General features: G+C 36.4%; 1 protein-coding gene across 2 annotated transcripts in view; it reads right to left on the bottom strand.

The window, feature by feature from the left end:
• LOC115885169 (serum response factor homolog) overlaps window positions 1-21038 on the bottom strand; it is a 136735-nt gene that overhangs the window by 26355 nt on the left and 89342 nt on the right. The window lies entirely within an intron of this gene.

The following is a 21038-nucleotide window of genomic DNA, read 5'->3' as shown; positions in this document are numbered from 1 at the left end:
GAGGTGCTCATTGAAGAGAGGGGCCTGTTAACCCCCGTGACAATTCACGAGTCACGAGTATACAGGGTGGTTCGAATTGTATTCCGGAAACTTTCGCAGCATATTCTGCGAATAATTAAAAAAGTTCCTATAAATGTATGTCCTAAAATGCTTAGTTTCGGAGATACAGGCTGTAGAAGTTTCATTTTTATTTCGATTTTTTCCAAATAATTCATGAAGTAACGTCAATATTTCGATAAAAATTGGTGTCTGGGGGTTTTGTGACATGAAAAATTTGATTTTAATGTTATTATGACTTCTATTTGTAGAGGGCGCCACCAACATATCTTTTAACTGGTTTGAATAACAATAACTTTTCGTCCATACCTGTATAAAACTACTGAGTGAAAAGATATACATTTACGACGTTTTTTATATAAAAAAAAGCTCTCTTAATAAAAATCGCTGCGAGTAATGGTTCTCAAGATATTTGGAATCGAAATTATCAATACCTATCATCATTGACATAAATTAAACATGTTGACTAAATAGTTATTAGACTGAAATCATACATTAGATATGTTTTTGTGTTAGAACTTCAACAAAAACTGTTTTATCATCATTTTTTCGCAGAAAAAATTATGATTAATTTAAAAAAAAATAAAAACTTCCCAAATTTATTATTTCAGTCAAATAACTATCTATTCTCAACGTGTTTATATTTTGTCAATAATGACATGAATTGACTTTTAAATATCTTGAGAACGGTTGCTCGTAGCGATTTTTACCAAGAGGCATTTTTCACGTGAAAAGCCACGGAAATTTATATTTCTTAACTTAGTAGTTTTATACAAGTACGGACGAAAAGTTATTACTCTTCAAAACAGAATATGCTGCCGAAGTTTCCGGAATCTAGTTCGGACCACCCTGTATATAATCTTATCTCTAGACAAGGGTCCTTCGTTTTAGGCCGAATATTTGGCGCTTGCATTTTTGATACTATAGTGACTTATTTTACTCGCGGTTTTATCAATTCCATATAAAATAGCAAAGGTTAATATGTATGTAACTCAATACGAAGAGAACAAAATCAACAAGTTGTCGAGTTGTAGCGTACGATGAGAAACGGCAACGTAGATAATGGCCACATAAATGGCCAGAAATTGTCCCACGCGCCTGTGCTTGAGATAAAATTAAAGGATTTCTGATTAAGTTAGAAAGTCATTACCTAGAAAGGGATTTCATGATCTGCATCAAGAAGATGTAAATGGCCTACTTGAATCATATAGTTATTGTTGGACGCACTGAAGAAGAACTAAATGAAATGGAGTATAAGAATGAAACAGAAGAAAGAAATGAAGATGTAGTACTGGCACTACAGGAGTTAATACTGAAAACTATAGACAATTGTCTCACCATAACATATGATCTTAGAAAATCCTCTATACCGTAATAGAGAATACGCGGAGCGGCGCAGCCGGTGTGAACGCTTTAACAAAGGTATAGTATAGAGGGTGTCCTATTTACAAAAAAACGAAGAAAAATGATTTTATATTTTAGAAAGTTTGGCATATAAAATTTTGAACACCCTGTATAGTTTAATATTACGATATTTATAGCAAAGTTAAGTACAGACCATCTATAGTAAACAACTATACATATACTTTTGATTGCAGAACATTTCTTGTCCTTTTAATAATATTTAAAAAAAGGCTAAAAACACTTCTTTTTTATTTATTTATTAATATCTCTGAAACTATCGAAACATGTTAAATAATATCTTAGGATAATATAAAGTGATCAGAAAGGAAGCCAAAAATGCAATAATATACAGGGCTAATATACAAGTATTTTTATGTTCCATTTAAAAAAAGTGGTTTAAAATGTTCCATTTAAAAAAATTTTCACATCCCAATCGGCCCAATCCACTCAAACTTTTTGAGCCACACTGTAGAAGTTAAAATATTTTTCTGAAATACATCCTAGTATATACTTTAGTTTAGCACTTATACCAAAATTCCTAAGTAGTTTTATTATAGGGGCTACAGATGGATTTGCAATCAATCAACTGGCTCGTGGAGGATCTGGCCGCTAAGGGTGCCCTATGATTAAGGGAATCCAATCTGTGGAACCAGACCAACTCGGTCACTCGAGGTTACTGCCAGTGATAGAGAAAATCATGGCGAACATGAGTCCACATCTGTTAGACCAGAAAACGGACTATATCCTCACCAAACATGATCTTGAAGAAAAGATAAGGATTCGCATCCCGACAAGAGAAGAATGGGAAAGTAAACGAGTAATGAACACTCAAGAGATAGCAGTCTACACGGATTGCTTTATGCAGAGAGGAAGAAGAAACCATAGAGCACCGGCTGTGCCACTGTCCGGCATTGAACTACCGACGCTTTGAAACTTTAGGACAAGGTTTTTTGGGGGGACTAGAGGAAGCAGCAGAAGCCAACATCTGGGACATCAGGAAGAGCTGAAAGCGCTTTAACGCAAAGAAAGAATGGGACAACAATACAGGGGTATCGCAATGAGCCCGAGGCCTCCGAGTGAGGGATCAAATATGATCCCAAACCCCAGCAACCTAACCTAACCTAACAGATGCTCGATGCACTCTTGCCAGGCCCGTAGGAAAAGCTTTGAGCGGTGGCAACCCCTATTTGCGGCAAGTTTTTGATAAACACCCTGTGAAAAGTGTATTCTCCTATTCATAAATATATACGTAAACATCAGGTTTTGATTAAAAATACGATGAGCGTAGTAATCACGCAGTCGGATCCTGTACTATATTACAACCGAGTTGTAAATAAAAGAATGTGTTTAATCGAATATCGACCCCGTCGTCGAATTCGCAATACGATTGACGTAAAAACTTCCGAGACTGTTTTAAGTTTAAACGAGTCGGTTAAAAAAGAGGTGGAAAGCGATAAAGAGAGACAGAGACGGAATCCGGCCCTATAGGTCGGTTCCTCGTAGCGTAAACGTAAAGAAAGGGCATTCCGGAGGCCGCGGCGGGTCGCATTCCTACTGCAAGCAACCAGATCGACAGCTATCGATACGCGGATCGAAGCGGCCAAATAAAAAGCCCATCGGTAGAAAAAATCGGCAGCCGAGACGCGAATATTTTTCTCACGAAACGGCCGGACCGATGGACGCGATGACCGACGCGACGTCTCCGACGAAGAAAAGTCCGTCTCCTCGACAGATGTCATTTCCAAACAAAAATTTTGTCTACGGGGAGATAACTAATCCTAGAATCATATACTAAGGTATAAATGAGAATTCGAAGACATCAGAGTTGGGTGTCGACTAGGGTATTCAATCCCGGACAATTTTATGTTGTCGGGATCCCGGGATTCTTAACCCCGAATCTCGGGATCCCGGGATTTCAGTAATAACGTTGCCAATGTTACTTTCAAAGAACATTTTAATAAAATTAACGTCAATTAGTTAAAACAAAAACAAAGTCTTTGGAACACAAAAATAAGTAAATATTCTTCTTAAATAACATTAAACAAAAATTAAAAATCTCAAACAAAACAAAAAAGAAACTGGACTGATAATATTATTCCATATTTTTAAAAAAATAGCGCAAAAATATAATATTGTCTATTGTGTCATCTCCCATAGCAGAACGAAATTTTGTAACTATCAAGCCCGCTGACGAAAAACCCCTTTCCGATTCTACACTTGTAGGCGGTATTGTACTTAAAAAATCAAAAACTAGTTGTAAGTTTGTTCCACGTTGTCCACTCTTCTGGAACGTATCCATTTCATTTTTTATTTGGGCTTCCAAGTTTTCAGTTTTTGTTACTGGTGGCACTGTCATTCGATTTGACATTTTTTTGGTTAACGCTTCATCTAGCCTCTCCGAAAATGACAGGTCATCATTTAAGGCCTGGTACCTGTTCTGAACAGTAGGAATTGGCAAATCTTCATCCGATTCCGAACTATCTGAAGAATCTAATATGATTTTACTTGTTATATCTAGTCGTTTTAAGAGGTTTGCTACTTCTTGTTTCAAAAGTTTTTTATTATTCCGGGAATCACCGACGTATCGCTTGACGGCGGCGCGCGGCGGCGGCGCTATAAGGAATTCAACTAAAAGAAAGTTTTTGCATATACAACCTTAAAAATAGCGTTTTACTATATTATATAAAATCCTGGGATCTGTTATTATTTTCCCGGGATCCCGGGATTGAAAAAATCCGATAAAAAACGTCGGGATCCCGGAATCCCGGGATTGAATCCCCTAGTGTCGACGTTTCGACTTTTATTGTTGACCTCTATATGCCAAGAGAGTTAAAGGCGCAGTTTTGAGTTTAGGTTTGTTATTGTAGATTGTCTTGGAGGGGGTTAATCGCTTCGACCTTACTATTGTGTCCCCCTTTCTAGAGTTATAACTCAACATACAGTTTGAGGGTTTTGAAAAAAGCCCGTATCTGAGACGGTTTTACAGAGGTCAGTTCTCCATCTCCGATATCAATCGTACCAAAGTTTATGACACGAATGGTTGTCGTCTCGGCGCATTCAGTGATGAGGTGATCTGGTTTTTCCCCATTTTCCCCACAGAGTCTGCATTCGCCGTTGTTTTTTAGCTTCAATCTACTGAGGTGTTCATTGAGGAGACAGTGTCGCCTTGGTCTTGGTCTTGGTGCAAGACATTTGCAAGTCTTGCAATTTTTTAGTAGACTTTTACTAGTGACACTTTCTATATAAAACATCTTTAAATAAATAGTATTTGAAGTAATTTAATGCAAATGAAACTTTAATGAAAGAATATTTAATATGTTATATTGAAACAGCATTGACTTCTTTAAAATTTTATGCAAAAGTCAGGAAAACACTATATAATAATAAACAAAAGATCTGATCGTGGGGACTGTAATAAAAAAGAAGAACGAAATTATTGGGCAAACCTACAGTAAGGTTAGCCATAAAGCATGACTACCCGTAGACACTTAGTGTTTCTGCCTTCCGGCTTCATCAATACGGTAGGAATCAGCAACGATGAAGGACCCTATGATAACATCTTTTGTTTATCGTTTTCTCTGGGGCAAGGTGATGTGTGTTGGAGTACCTCCGCAGCGGTTTTTTGATGGTAACGCTTGCGAATTGTGAGCTACTGCTTAACCAAGTTGCAAATGGTGCCTCGTGCCTCATTTGCTTTCCTTTTTTCATTTTCTTTTTTCAGGATCACTAGTTCATCGTTGGTGTCTACGGGTAGTCATGTTTCATGGCTAATCTTACTGTAAGTTTGCCCAATAATTTAGTTCTTCTTTTTTATATAATAATATATAAATCAAAGTTGAGTGAGTTACACTATTTATAACTCAAAGAACGGCTGGACCGATTTTAATGATCTTTGATTTGTTGAATTCGTCTCTGCACCGAATAGCAGAATAACTATTAAAATATAAATTTTTGTCAAAGCCACCTCATGATATTTTGCCTCATGATGTTATATTTCCACTATCAAAAAGTCATATGTAATATAATACCGCGAATATCTGCCACCGTTAAAAAATTAGGAACACTTTAAATAAAAAAAATCCTATTTTCATTCTGCATTTATGAGGTCTATGATTATGAAATGTTGAAATGCATTAGTAATTCTACTTAATCCTTTTCATTTTTCTTTTCTTGTTAAAGTAACCACTAATATTTTTTAGGTATATTTGCTACTCTTTTTTAAAGAAAGCTAACAAGCTTTTAATATTATATTAAACAATCCTTTATTACTTGACTTGAGCGATTATTCGCAAACTGGGTCACATCCCTCTTCGAAATAGACTTGAATAGTCAAATATGCTGAGCAACTTATATTTACTCTCCAAATTCAAAATAATGAGAGGAACTTTGACATCTTTATTCTGATACTTCTGATTCTTATACAGCATTGAAGTCACTTAGCGACGTAGAAAATTAAAGATCATTTTATTGTATCAACAAAGTTGTTGATCTATCCTAGGTGCTTCCATAGACACGAACTAAAATAAATGACTTGGTTTTACATGAGATTTCACAACTATTTGTAGTGGAAGAATTGCGCTGCGAGACTGTTATGTTTTGGATGGAATCAATAAAATTCAATAAAAAATCGAAACCCTCTTGATAATGATCTTGATTATCCATACTCTAATTCAGATTCTCATTCTTCTTAAGAACAATTCTGTGTCCTGTTGTTATTGTATAGAAGACAACTATAACGTATAATCATGATTCCTTATTCTAGGGCTTTTTGTGAGAATAATTATTCGATTTAACCTTTTTTCGTCCGACTTTATCCTCTAGACACCTCAAAACTCACTTTTAATTAGTCTAGGCCTGCGTGGGGCTAATCGGCGACATCATATGGTTGCGGATAGAGGTCAGTGAACGGGAGGCGCCGTGTCGGGTGCCCCGGGCGGCCGATAGCCCCCCCTTGGCCCCGCGGGGGATCACCCAGCGATCGGTCAGCAGCAGCAGGAGCACCAGCAGCAAATCTGGTGGCTGAAGATTTTTTCCTCCAAATCGCTGTTTGTTATGTAACTACTTACAAAAAGATACTTTCTCTCCTAGTTGTTTCGGCTGTTTGTTTTGTAGGTAGAGAAGGAGTCTTAATATTTTGTTATCCCGTAAGCAAAATATTATAAAAATACTTAATATTCCATTTCACTAGTCCAAAAAAAGTAGTAAAATACGTCCCTTACTCTATATTGTACCATAAAAATAATAATAATAAGCTTTTGAATGTAGACGATAGCGGGTGCTGTCTTCACAATTTACAAAAATTTGCGCTATAACGCACTTCCTATAACTTGTTTACTTTTTCAGATAAAAAAAACGAGATTTGGTATGTTAGTGTATGACATAAATAAGGATTGATTGACGTATTCCATTGTTTGTGGTCACTTTCTGTTTCACCGGAAATGACTACAACTTTTGATTTTTAAATGGCACCCTCGGTATTTTTTTTACTTTATTCGATATAAAATAACACTCTGAATAGAATGACATATCATATGTCAACTTTTGACATTTGCGCCTATGGTTTACTTGAAATTTTAACATGCGGTTCATAACGAAAATTTTAATCAAATACCAAGTGTGTGGTATCAAATTATTCGTAAAAAATGCTCTTTCCAAATATACTAATGAGCCACCCTCGTTCCATTTGAAAACATTGAAATATGATTAAAAATACGATTTGGGCATCTTCTAAACGGTCAGGACAAGACACTAAAAATATTAGAATATCAAATCTATTTTTCCGAGGTTCCTTGATTAAAAATTACTGTTTTTAACATAGCCATGGCACTCTAAATTAAAATTTAAAATACTATTTTCTATTAATCGAAAATGTCAAAAGTTGACATATAATATGTCATTCTATTCAGAATGTAATTTTCTATGGAATAAGGTAAAAAATACCAACGGTGCCATTTAAAAATCAAAAGTTGTAGTCGTTTCCGGTGAAACAGGAAGTGACTAAAAACAAATACCATATCGTTCTTTTATCTGAAAAAATAACAAAGTTATAGGGGTGAGCCAATTTTGAGACGCACCCGGTATACCAGAATACCATAATACCAGATATATTAATATCTAATAATTAAGTTAATAACACTAAACAAGAAACGATGCCTCAGTGAAGTCATGGTAGGCTTTGGAAAAACTTGCTTTTTACGTAATAGTATAAACGTCAAATAGTTATATATCAACATTTTCATAATCTTACAGCAGGCGTTTTTTCTCTTTTGAAGAACGGCATTTTTAGAAAAGCTATCAAAAGATAAAAAAAGGCTGCTGAGAGTATCAAAATGTTGATATAATAATATTTTGATGTTTAAACTATCCGTTTAAAAGCAACTTTTTTCCAAAGCCTACCATGAATTCACTGAGGCGTCGTTTCTTGTTCATTGTCATCGATATCATAATTAATAGATATTAATACACCTAGTATTATGGTATTCCAGTACGATGATAAGAGGGGAAATGAAGAGCTAGACACAAAAATCGAATCTGTAAAAGATGATTCAGAAACTAATCAGGAAGAGCAGTTGCTTCCGGCTACGCTATCATTAACAACAACTATCGCAAAATGAAGGTTTCCTAAAAGTACTTTTATGTGTAAACTGGTAGAGAAATGATAAAAGAAGAGACGAAGAAAAGCCAGACGCAAAAATCGAAGCTGGTGCTGAAGAAACCGCTGATGATGATGATGACGAAGGAGGAGAATTAAAACGACGAAACGAGGTAAATAAAAGTTAACGATGCGCGTCGACGGCGGCGACGGCAACTCGACGACCAATTAATCGCATGAAATATGAGCGCGGCCGCCGATGGTTCTCACGATGCACTCGACGATCGATTTTTCACGTTGTAGGAATGTCCGAAACACATTAAAACATCGATATCTGAAACAATCTGATTGATAGAGAAAGGGTTAGGTTATGGCCCCGAATGACATGTTCGGCATAATGGAGGTTCCTCAATAACTGGACACTGTATACAATGGTCAATTCTCGACATCCAATATCCTGTCAAGAGACATTGTTGTAATCCACACTTTACGACCGAGAAAAATTGAAGTTTTTACTTTTCAAATATATTACAAAAAACATTCTTGTCCAATTATTTATGTATACCTAGATACAAAGTATCAATCTGTGTGAGTGTACAAAACTGAATAATAATATTGCCAAAACTAAATAATAAAAATAAATAGAAAATGAATAATTCAAAATAAAACACTAAATCACCACAATACACCAAAAGACTTTTACTTTTACACTGGACGCGGGTTTCGCTAACCATGCTAGCATCATCAGCAGATGATTAAAACTCAAGTTTTTTTTTCAGTTTTAATCATCTGCTGGGGAAATATTGCACAGATAACCTTTTTGTTCTGCAGCAGGTGATCGAAAAAAAGATAGCAGTAAATCAAAGAAGTCCATTTAGAGTTTATTAATTTGGAGGAAGCGTACGACTCTATTCCTCGCAACAAGATATGGGAAGTTTTGAATATTTTAGAAGTAGATAGACCCCTAGTTAAGATAATAAAAGAGCTCTATAAAGAAAATAAAGCGTACGTTAAGAAAGGACACAGGCTATCCAATCCAATAAATACCACAAAAGGGTTGCGACAAGGATGCAGCTTATCTCCTCTAATCTTCAATGTTTACGTTGAAATGGCCCTTAGGGAATAAAAGAGGAGATGTCAAGGTATGGGAATCCCCATTGCGGACGATACACTATTTACTCTGAGCTTTGCAGATGATCAGGTCGTGATTGCGCAGGACTCATACGATTTGGAATTCATGACTAAGAGGCTTCATGACATTCTGGAATTCATGACTAATCAACAGCGAGGGTTTGGGCAAAGAAGAAATACAAACCCGAATTCGGAAAAGCAAACAAGTTATTGGATGTCTTAGTAGCCTCTGGTGGGGCTGAAACTTGTCTGCAACAACTAAAAAGAGACTTGGACGAACATTGGTAGAGTCAGTTCTTTGCTATGGTTCAGAGCTATGGACGCTAAGTGCAGACGCAAAGCACAAAATTCAAGTTGTTGAAATGGACTACCTTAGAAGAAGCGCAGGTATATCTAGTATGGTTGTGATTTAGTGTTTTATTTTACTGTTGTAACACCAAAGGTTCTAACCCCCAACTGTAACCCTTTGAGTTGTTGTTTTCTTCAGAAAAGGAACACTAATGGAATTAGAAGCTCTGTCTCTAGCTTTTAATAAGACACTCTGTCTCCTCAATGAACACCTCAGTAGATTGAAGCAAAGGAACAACGGCGAATGCAGATACTGTGGAGAAAATGGCGAAACACCAGAACACCTCATCACTGGGTGCGCTGAGATAATTATTTGCTCCATAAACGTTGGTATGACTGATATCAGAGATGAAGAATTAACCTCTGTAAAACCGTCTCAGATACTGGCATTTTTCAAAGCCCCTGAGACTGTATTATGAGTTATACATACAAAAGGGGGACAAAATAGGTCTACATATAAGGTCCCGGTGATTAACCCCCCTCCCGTACATTCTACATTCCATTTTCTACAAACCTGATGGATTTATTGATTAAAGAATATCGATTGTTCCAAAATGTCGATACTTGGACACCATCCCAAATCGCGAGTCGACGACGCGCGGTCTCGATTCCTCCACAAACATCATCTCGATAAAATCGATGCTGCGCGACTCGGCAGCATCGAGCGACAATCGGCCGGCAGGGAGGACATTACGGATTCAGCAAAAATGACCGTCGTCGTAGGCCTGGACCGGCCGCTTTTTGCCGCCAATTAGTGTGGCGAGGTGCAGGGGGCGGCCTTACGGATCGCGGAAAGCCGTTTGTTTCTCATCGGAGAGAACCGGACCAGCGATAATAGAAACTCGACTTTATGAAAAGCGGAAGCAGCTCGTTTGCACTACTATACAGAGTAAAGAAACGTTCAGGCCTATTAATAGAGCTAATATAATAAGCTCTTCAAATCGAAGGTGGCGTTATTAGCAAAGGTATATAGTCTGTACAAGGTGTCTCATTTTCGTGTTTTATGGAGTTTATCGTTTATGAGTAGAGATACAATAATGAGATTTTCAATTCATAGACCAGACGTCCGGATTTTTCATAAGCGTCCGGATTTTAATGTTCCATTAAGAAATGTCACAATAATGCAAAATAATATATATATTATAGTTTTAATAAATTTAGTTACTTAAAAACTCATCATTATATCAACATAAAAAAGTAATTATAACGCCTAGGCATAAAAGTAAAGCACTGTTACGCCTAAGCACAAATGTACGAACATTGTACGAAATAAATTAAAACTGACATAGTGTCAAATTCAACGAGCGTAACCATAGTTTCTCGATATACCGTATAATTACTTACAAGGTATTACCTTTAAATCTCTTTATATTATTTGGAACGTAGGGGTAGACAAGTTTTCATCTTAGGGTTACCCTAGGTTTTCACAAGGATTTTGCTACTTTTTTATGGGACTTACGATGCTGCACACATATTTATTAAAGCCCTAATAGTTCCTGAAATACAGAACAAAGTCGTTCTTTTAATTGAGTAGCTTCAACCGTACTTGTTCCTTTTTTCCGGATTTTTCTCAGTTGGAAGTTCTGAGAAATTTCTACGAGTGTCTTAAACCGTTGGGGGATTTCCATTCCATGTTACGGATGGAGTCTTCCAAATTCCTGAGTTCTGTTTTAAGTTTGTTTCCAATTGGAAACTTCTGGTCTAGTTAGTGGAGTTAGCGCTCCTTGTCTACCAGATCGTTTGCACTTTCAGTACCTTCTATCCCCTGGTTGACTGGAACTTAGAGTAGGAAAACTCTTTGGCTAATTTGTTTAGCTTCTCGATATTCTTTGACCAACTTCAACAATTGATGGTTGCTGAGTTGATGGCTCTTAAGGCTAGGGTTGCTAACCATCCTCTATTCTAGGACAGTTCTCTTTTTGATCTCACTGTCCTCTTTTCTCTCACGTATTGTAAACCTTCTCTTTTTTATATACCAAACTCAAAATCTAAAAAATATTCGTCACTATGTTTTAAAAAATTGTTAATCTATGTCTTTCGCTACTCCCACTCGTTTGTACAGAAAAGAAAATGAAGAAATATTTATGTACAAGAAATATTTGTGGAAGCGATAAACATGTTAACTATTTTATGTTTAGTTACTATTAGCTTATGTTTTGAAACAAAATTTTGTTGCAAATGGTTTGTTTTATTTAAACAAGTTGAGTTTAGTATAAATATTTTTAAGAAATAAGTAAGAAAAATCATCAATCGCATACCGTTGACATAACTTTCCGGTAAATTCTAGACATTTGGTCGAGGTTTCAAAAAATGTTTCGCCTGTGCCTCTTTTTTACCCTCTCATCCTCTATATTGTTTTGAAAGTTGGCAACCCTACTTAAGACTGCTTGAGTATCGGATAAAATTATCATAAACGCCTTACGTAATTACTGGACGTCCGCTTATGAGAAATTATAAATTTACTCGTGTACGTACGGTATGAGAACCAACAGTACCTATATACCTACAGCATAATTTTTTTTCTGATGAAAAAAAAAACACGTTTCTGATGTCTTATTATCGCGAGACAAGAGCGCGAACGATGCCGATAATGATCCGCGTCGCGGCCGCCGATCCAAAAATATTAATTTATCCGAAATCGAAATGGTAACAGCGGCGTGGGAAACCGCCAATTATTACGTCGAAAATTTGAAAATTCGCACCGATCGACGACTGCTGCCACTGTTTGCTGTCCTGTCCTGTCGTCGTTTTTGTTCGGTGTGTAGGGATGGATATTTTTTCCGATATATCGATAACTATCGATAGTTGTTCATATATCGAATGACAATATGTGATTACAAAATTATCGATATCCATCGATGTAATATAATAGCATTTCCATGCAATCCGATCAACGGATCTGAAACAATAGGACAACGTTAAGCACATTTACAATGCCTCCGATGTGACACCAATTGCTAGTTTCTACCATTTAGGAATTGCACTGTAGCAAAAAGCACTCCAATTCCTCATCGGCCAAGGCCGTGTCATCTCGATGTGTGCCTTAAAGCTGGGTACATATTCGTACAGTGCATAAGGAGTACATGAAAATACGCTTCTGTTTTTCATTCTAGAAATTTCGTTAAACGTAGACTCGCAAAAAACTTCTTGCGGTTGTGCCATTTTCATTTATTGATAAAATATTGTAAAATATGGCAAGATTTGAAAAGTACTCGGCAATTGGAATTCGTAAACAGACCCGTTTTAGCTTACAGCGTGTTTTGATTGCTTTGGTGAGATATGTTTTGGTTTGGTTTGGGTTGTTAGTTAATTTTTGTTTTGCAATGTTGCTGCAATCATTACATGTTTTGCAAATAACTGAATAAGCTGAAAATGATGATAAACATATCGACTGATGAACTGCGATAATTTGGATGATCCAACAGCATACAGACCCATTAGCCTACTAGACGTAGAGGGAAAACATTTAATATTGGGAAAGCTAAAAGAAGAACTCTCGCAGACAAAAGTCTCTCCTAAAAAGTAGTACGGCTTTAGAAAGGGTCGACAAACTGTTAATGCCATACGTGAGGTACTTAGAATTGCGGATGATGCGGCAAACTTTGCTCCCCAGAACCGAAGAATCTGTGCAGTCGGTACCTTTGCACTGCAAATAACAGAAAGGATTGAAGTTTATGAGGGTATTGCAAAAGGAAGAAGTCCGAAAGAACCTAACGAAAGCTGGCAGCAAAAATGGGACAACGGAGGCTGGACACGACTACTTTTTGACTCAAGCACTTTCAGGACACGGAAGTTACACAAGACAGTATATCTTTCAACGAAAAAGGTCCAATACTGATATTTGCGAATACTGCGGCGCAGTGGATGACGTTGAACATACCCTGTACGACTGTTCCCGATGGAGTCAACAAAGACAACGATTTCAAATACTTACAGGACTTAAATTTAATAGCTATAATGTGATGGAAAGTTTAACAAGAGAGTAGAATCATAGGAAAGTGCATGTAGGACGACCAGAAACATAATTGAGACCAAAAAAAGGAACATCTTCTTTAGACGGCCTAATGCACTGAAGAAATGCGAGAGCGGTTACTGGTGTAATGAAGGCTAAACGAGGGGAGGAATTTTTTAGTCGGTATAAAAATCCGACACTACCAAGTATCACACACCACTGGTATTGAAGGTGTCTAATATAAGATTTTTTCCCACCGCAAAAAAAACTGCGATAACTTATCGATTGGTAAGATCCATTATCGCCCATCCCTAGTCGTGAGGAGATGGACTCTCGATCAGCATCGACCGGCCGGTCACTCCGCGCCGCGCACTTAATCGTATTCCCACGAGTTTTTCCACTTTATTAAGACCGATATTAAATTAGCCACAACGTCGTAAAGTAGGCACCGACCGCCACAGATGACGAAGAAGATGGAGAAGAACCGGGGAAAAAACTCACGCGTCTTTATTATTTCGTTCTCACATTAAAGCCTTTACGTGAACAACCGTCGCTCATTTATCATCTCCTTTACTTATTAATTATCATTTTGAAATGTTGTCAAAAATATACGACCAACAGTTTGTTGTAGTATCGTCCATAAAATATCTAGGAGCCTTCGTTAACGATGCTTGCGACCCCAAAACTGAAATTTTGGCGAAGATCGAACAGGCCAGACGTACTTTTGCTTCCATGAAAACCCTCTTCTCCAGCCGAGATTCTAAGCCTCGAACTGCGCATACGTATGCTGCGTTGCTATATCTTTCCAGTATCTCTGAGAGTTGGACACTCAATCAGACATTAGAAAACCGCATTAACGCTTTAGAGATGTACTTGTATCGTCGTATGTTGCGTATATCCTGGAAGGATAGAGTGACAAATGAGGAGGTGCTCAGGCGGATGGGCAAAGATAAAGAGCTCCTATCAACAGTGAAGGAAAGGAAGTTACAGTACGTCGGTCACATCATGAGGGGTGAATGATACGAGGTGCTCAGACTGGTCATTGAAAGCAAAATTGAGTGCAGGAGATCAGTGCAACAAGACAAAACTCGTGGCTTAAGGATCTAGGTCGTTGGTTTGGAAGAACATCGGTTAAAATTTTCAGGGGTGCTGTTTCAAGCCAGTTGGATCGCCAACCTCCGAAGGGAGACGGCAACCTAAGAAGAAGTTTGTGGTATCAATACTGTTTTACGTGTTTTTCCATCAAATATTTTCCTAGATTAAGTAAGAACAATCTTCGGATTGTCACGGGTTTTTTTAACAGGATACTTCTCAATGAAACTCAGTAGACTGAAACAACGACAAATGCAGATTCTCTGGGAAAAATGGAAGAACACCAGAACACTTCATCTGAGTGCGCCGAGACGACAACCATTCGTGCCATAAACTTTGGTACGACTGATATCGGAGATGGAGAACTAACCTCTGTAAAACCACCTCAAATACTGGCTTTTGTCAAAGCTCTGAGACTGTATGATGAGTTATAACTCAAGAAAGAACAATAGATCTATAAGGTCGCGGTGGTTAACTTCTTCCCTTCCATGCAATGGACTGTGCATTAGGTGCACCGTAAATCCTATCCAAGTGATTTTTCATCCAAGATATTTGTAAAATATCAATGAAAATTTTCAGAATATTTTCCAGAAGAATATCATAATAAATAAAATAAAACTATTGGGTTGCAAACCCATTCTTCTATTTGTCTGAAAAGATAGCATCATAACTCCTGAACAGTGTAAACACTTGATTGATTTGACCTAAAGAAAAAATGATAATTAAGAAAAAAAATAACAGATGAAAGATTTAAATAATAAACTAAACATTAATTTTAGATGAAAGAAAAACACTGTGAATTTTGATGCAGCTTAAAAAACGAGTACACAATTTTGTCAAGTGAGGCAAAAATTGTCCTTCTGCCATTTCCAACAACATATTTTATGTGAATCGAGTTTTTCTCGTTTTAGTAAGTATTTTAGTAAGTAACATATCTCCTGATATCTATAAAAATAAATCTAATCATGTTTTAAATTAAGTTCCTAAATTTGTATTGCATGACGCTGAATGAAATAAAAGATATGCTCTAAAATATGGAAATATATAAAAATACAGAAATGGATATATTTTTTCCTTAACTTACCACCAAAAGAGACAAACTATGCTGAGCAGAGTACTAATAGTACTTACCTGAAACAATAGAAATATATTTTTTAAATAAAAATAAACCATATAAAACAATATTGATTTTACTATTAAACATAAATGAATATACATGGTCTCTCGACCGCCAAATCATTACTCATACAATACTAATAGGTACTGTTTTGAGTACCTCCATTCTGAAGAACTTATTTCGAAATGATAACATAACCTCTATTTGTTCATTTCGATTAGGCAATAAAAAAATTTAGTGTACGTTGCTTGCTTATTTTGCATCTAACATGTCAAAAATGTTTATTTTTGTATGGAATAAAATGTAATTTTATTTTGACAACAGCACACAATTAGGGAATTTACTTTGGGAAAATCAATAAAACATAATATTTGGTAAAATAAGGGCAGTATTTCGGGTTTCTAAAAAAGCATACCGCCAAACGGCGGTAGTCTTTATATAATACCGCCGAAACTTGAAAAATGTACCTCGTTGTTCAGCGGTATTCACGTTAATAAATATATGAAACAGTCTAACGGCGGTTTTTCTTTCGTTAATTGTCTATACAGCCGGCGGTAATTTAGCCAGTGATTTTAATTCAACATTATTTCAGAATTTTTGGACAAATTTTAATAGAAACCAAAAAAAAACCTAGACTGTTTAAAAGAATGTTCCAGTTCTTTCAGGTTAGCGCCTGCCGAAGATAAGACTTTTATTTGTACGTTTTTTGTTCGAAAGAAATAAGGCTATAAAACGGACGAATTAACTTTAATGACCATTGGGCTGGCGAGATGCGACCTTTGCCGAGCTTCTGGGTCCGCACTCGCGCAAATATATATACGCCACAGATAAAAAATAACTATATAACGATCGAGAGATTCACGAACGTCGTTAAATTAAGAGCATCGGACCATTTCTCTTTGACTCTTCCCTTTTTATTTCTTCATTTTTTTTGTTTACATTTTCCTTTATCTTTGATTCGTCGTCGATTGATTTAGGCAGGTTTATTTTCTGAATTTTCATTACCAGAAGGCGTTAATTGTTATATTTTTTAATCTATCGTTGTAGATGTAGATGTAGATTGCATCAAGGGAGGATGTTAGATTGGATTAGATTCCTAGAGGTGGCTCTCGGCCTGATTCACTGCGACCTTCTCAGATCTATTGTGGTCCTATTCTGATCCTTAGATTACATTCTTCAGTCCAATCCCTTTCACAAATTTTAGCAACTTGGAGACTGAACACTCCATGTAGCTTCCTGGCAATGGCCTATCATTGCCTATTACCGAGAACCGCACATTTGCCAGGCTGTCGCACCGACATAAAATGTGTTGTCGTTTCTTCTGCAGATTGGCAGAATTTACAAATAACTTCGTCTGTCAATCCCATCAGCTTTAGATGCCTATTCAGCTTACAATGTTGTACCTGTTAGCAGACCCACTACAGCTTTAACTGTCTTTCTGTCCTCGCTTATCAGGTCTACGGTGAATTTTAGCGAATGTTCTACAATGAACTTTTTTGCCTGCTGAGTTTCTCCACCATTCTAAAGATTTATTGGCCACCCATCGATCCGGACCGCCTTTGCATGAATGGCCACAGATGGCATTGACGAGCCTTGCTTGACCCTTTCATCTGCCTTTTCGTTACCCTAGTACCCCCGTGCCCTGGTACCCAAGCCAACGTAAAGCAATGCTACGTCCGCCTAAAATATTTAGAGCGCGCACACAGTCCCAGACTAGTCTAGAATTGACCTCCGCGGAGCCGAGTGCCTTTAGCGCCGCTTGGCTGTCTGTGAAGACGGCCACAGAACGATTTGTTCTTTGTTGCCTTATTATTTCTGCTACGCAATAGTGGATTGCAGTTATTTCTGCCTGGAAAATTGGGACATCCTTAGATAGGCTTACGTGGGAGGATCTCCCTTGTTTCGGCCCTACTATCCTAACTCCTAGGCCTTCTGACGTTTTTGAGCCGTCTGTATACCAGGTTGCCTCAGCTTGAATGGCTTACCTTTACTCCAGTCTTCCCTTTCTGGTATGGTTATTGGTTATACTAAGGGGGGACGTTAATTACCAGGACATTTTGTCAAGAAATGCACTTGCCGTTTATTTTTTTTCAGTTGACTGTCACTGGTGAATGATTAAGCATGGAGAAGTAATATCACGCTCTATCAGTATCAGCTTTTGAAACCTGTATAGTTTGGGTATCGAAGAATTTGATTCCAATATTATAATTATTAATATTCATAATATTATTTTATGTTATTGTTGTTAATATTATTTTACTGAAAGCTTCGTAGACCAGCTGCATTACGAAAAACATTTATGAAGTGGTATCATTCTTTCATACAACAAATTTCAACATAATAATTTTCAGCTTATTAAACCATTTCCAATTATGGTGTAGCCTCCATCACATATTTAGATATTCTCTTTGTAGCTGGGTCCATTGTTGTCTATTGTTGGCTATGCGGGCCCAAGTTATCCTTGCTAACTTCCTAATATGATGGTCTCATCACAGGTTTAGTCTTCCTCTAGGTCTCTTGATTCGTCGTGGGTACCACGCTGTAATTTTTGTGGTCCATCTATTGTCTGTCCTTCTTGCCAGGTGTCCTGCCCATTGCCACTTGAGGAATTTGATTCAGTGGATGACATCTATTATCTGGGTCTTTTGTCGTATCCACTTCTATTCTTTTACGGTATCTTTTGGTTATTCTTAGCATATTTCATTCCATTGAGCGTTGTGAGACCTGCAGTTTCCTTATAATGTCCGTTTTAATTCCGTTTTAATTACCCAGATTTCGCATGCATAGGTAATGACTGGTAGTACACATTGGTCGAATGTTCTCTTCTTTAGATAAAATGGCGTTCTAGATTTGAATATGAATGAGTTTCTTTCATAAGTACTCCGTGCTTAGTTAATTCTTCTGTTGATTTCTGGTAGTAAAGATTCCGAGCTGTGTAGTTGTTGCCCCAAATAGACAGGGTGTCTCAGATTTTAATTGGGAAAATTTAATAGACGATAGAACTTGCAAAAATAAAACAAAAAGTTCATATCAACTTGTAAAATTTTTAAGCTTCCTTTTCGAGATACAGGGTGTTAAACTTACTTAAAAAATGAAAAAAAATTAAGATATTTGAAAAACTATTTAATCGATTTTGATATAACTTGACCCGTTTATAATACTTACTATGGGACTTAATTTGATGTAATTAGATTTAAGTTTAATGGCCAGGGGCGGCGGTGGGGCATCACTGCTAAATTATTTTAAAGGAAAAAATAGGCACGCAACTGCATTTTTAGACGTTTAATATTATTTTTGGATTTAGTAATTAAAAATATATTTTTTTGTCTCCTGACTTTTTTGTCTATCTTGCTTACTTCTTGCGAAAAAAATTAAATTCTAATTGGTAATTAATATTATAATTAGGATTCTAATGGTACCTTGTATCTCGAAAAGGAAACTTTAAATCTTACAAGTTGATATGAACTTTTTGTTTTATTTTTGCAAGTTCTATCGTCTACTAAATGTTCCCGATTAAAATCTGAAACACCCTGTATATTCTACTATTTGCAGTGTTGTGTTATTTACTAGAATATCTGTTCTGTCTACCAGTTCATTGTACACTACTTTAGATTTCATCAACTTCATCATAGCCAATATAAAAATTGTAGAAAATAAGAAAGTCTTGGCAGTCATTATATCCATTCGCATTAACGGCGATTTTCCGACTTACAATCTGAAAAAAGCTGAGCTGTACTAGGGTACTAACCCAATGGTCATCAAAAAATTCCCGAAAAACAATGTTAAAATGTTAAAAATATATCATTTAAATATAATATAAATTATGTGAAAAGTATTTTTATTGAAGAAAAAATTGATTCTAAAATTTGGTACCACTTTATATTTCATACAGTGGTACCATTCTATCTTCAAATTTATTTATATATTTCATCATAACCATACAAAAAATTGTAAAAAATAAGAGAAAATCAGTAGCAATTATCCTCATTCGCATCAACGCCGGTAGTACCGATTTATAATTAAAAATCTGAACAGTACCAGGGTATTATCCCACTGTTCATCAAAACATTCCTAAAAAATAATTTTGAAATATATAATTTTAATGTAATATAGTACTCGAAAGTTAAGTCAAAAGTTTTTTTGAAGAAAAAATAAATACCAAAATTTGGTACCGCTGTATACTTTATACAGCTGTACCATTCTATCTTACAACAAATTTCATCCTAGCCATACAAAAAATTGTAGAAAACAAGAAAATCTCAGCAGCAATTATCCCCATTGACATCAACGCCGCGTAGTACCGATTTACAATTTATAAAAAATAGACAATACTAGGGTATTACCCCACTGTTCATCAAAACATTCCCAAAAAATAATATTTGAAATGTATAATTTTAATGTAATATAAAAAAAATTCTCGTAAGTTAAATGAAAAGTTTTTTTTTTTGAAAAAAAATACAATACACTCTATACTTTATACAGTGGTACCATTATATTTTACAACAAATTTTATCATAGCCATACCACCGTCTAAAAATATTCCATAGTCATACAAAAATTGTAGAAAATAAGAAAGTCTAGACAGCAGTCGTCCCCATTCGCATCAACGCCAATAGTAGGTACCAATTTATAATCCGGGAATAACTGGACAGTACCTATCGGCCATCTAAAAATTCCCAAAGAAATAATGTTGGAAATATATAATTTTCACGTAATATACTCGTAAATTGTGTAAAAGTATTTTTCTTGATTAAAAAATAAATACCGAAATTTGGTACCACTTTATATTTTACACAGTGGTATACTAGGCAGCAGTCGTCCCCATTCGCATCAACGCCAGTAGTTCCGATTTATAATCCAACAAAAAACTGGGTAATACAAGGATACTATCCCACCGACCATCAAAAAATAATGCTGAAAATATATAATATTATGCAGTATAAATTATGTGAAAAGTCTTTTTCTTGACGAAAAAATAAATACGAAAATTTGATACCACTTTATATTTTATACAGTGGTACCATTCTCTCTTACAACAAATTTCATCATAACCATACAAAAAAATTGTAGAAAATAAGAAAGTCTCTCTGCAGCGGTCTGCGTCCCCATTCGCATCAACATCAAGACCGGTAGTACCCACAAAAATGCCCCGAAACCAAATAACAGGGACAGTACCAGGGTACCACCCCGCCGAAAGCGCGTGCCGGCCTTTTTTTCCTCTGCCGATCTCTCCACTAGTTAAAAGCCCGGTAGCTGGACAACAATAGCGCTTCCTTATATGGCGGTACCTTAAGGGGCGGGTACCGCCACTGATGTCAGCGCCGCCACCGCTCTGGCGGCCGAAT

Source organism: Sitophilus oryzae, unplaced genomic scaffold, assembly GCF_002938485.1.
Source record: "Sitophilus oryzae breed Bouriz unplaced genomic scaffold, Soryzae_2.0 scaffold_376_pilon_pilon, whole genome shotgun sequence".
NCBI lineage: Eukaryota > Metazoa > Arthropoda > Insecta > Coleoptera > Curculionidae > Sitophilus > Sitophilus oryzae.
The sequence above is the reverse complement of the archived record's forward strand: the minus strand, read 5'-3'. Positions and strand labels throughout refer to the sequence as shown.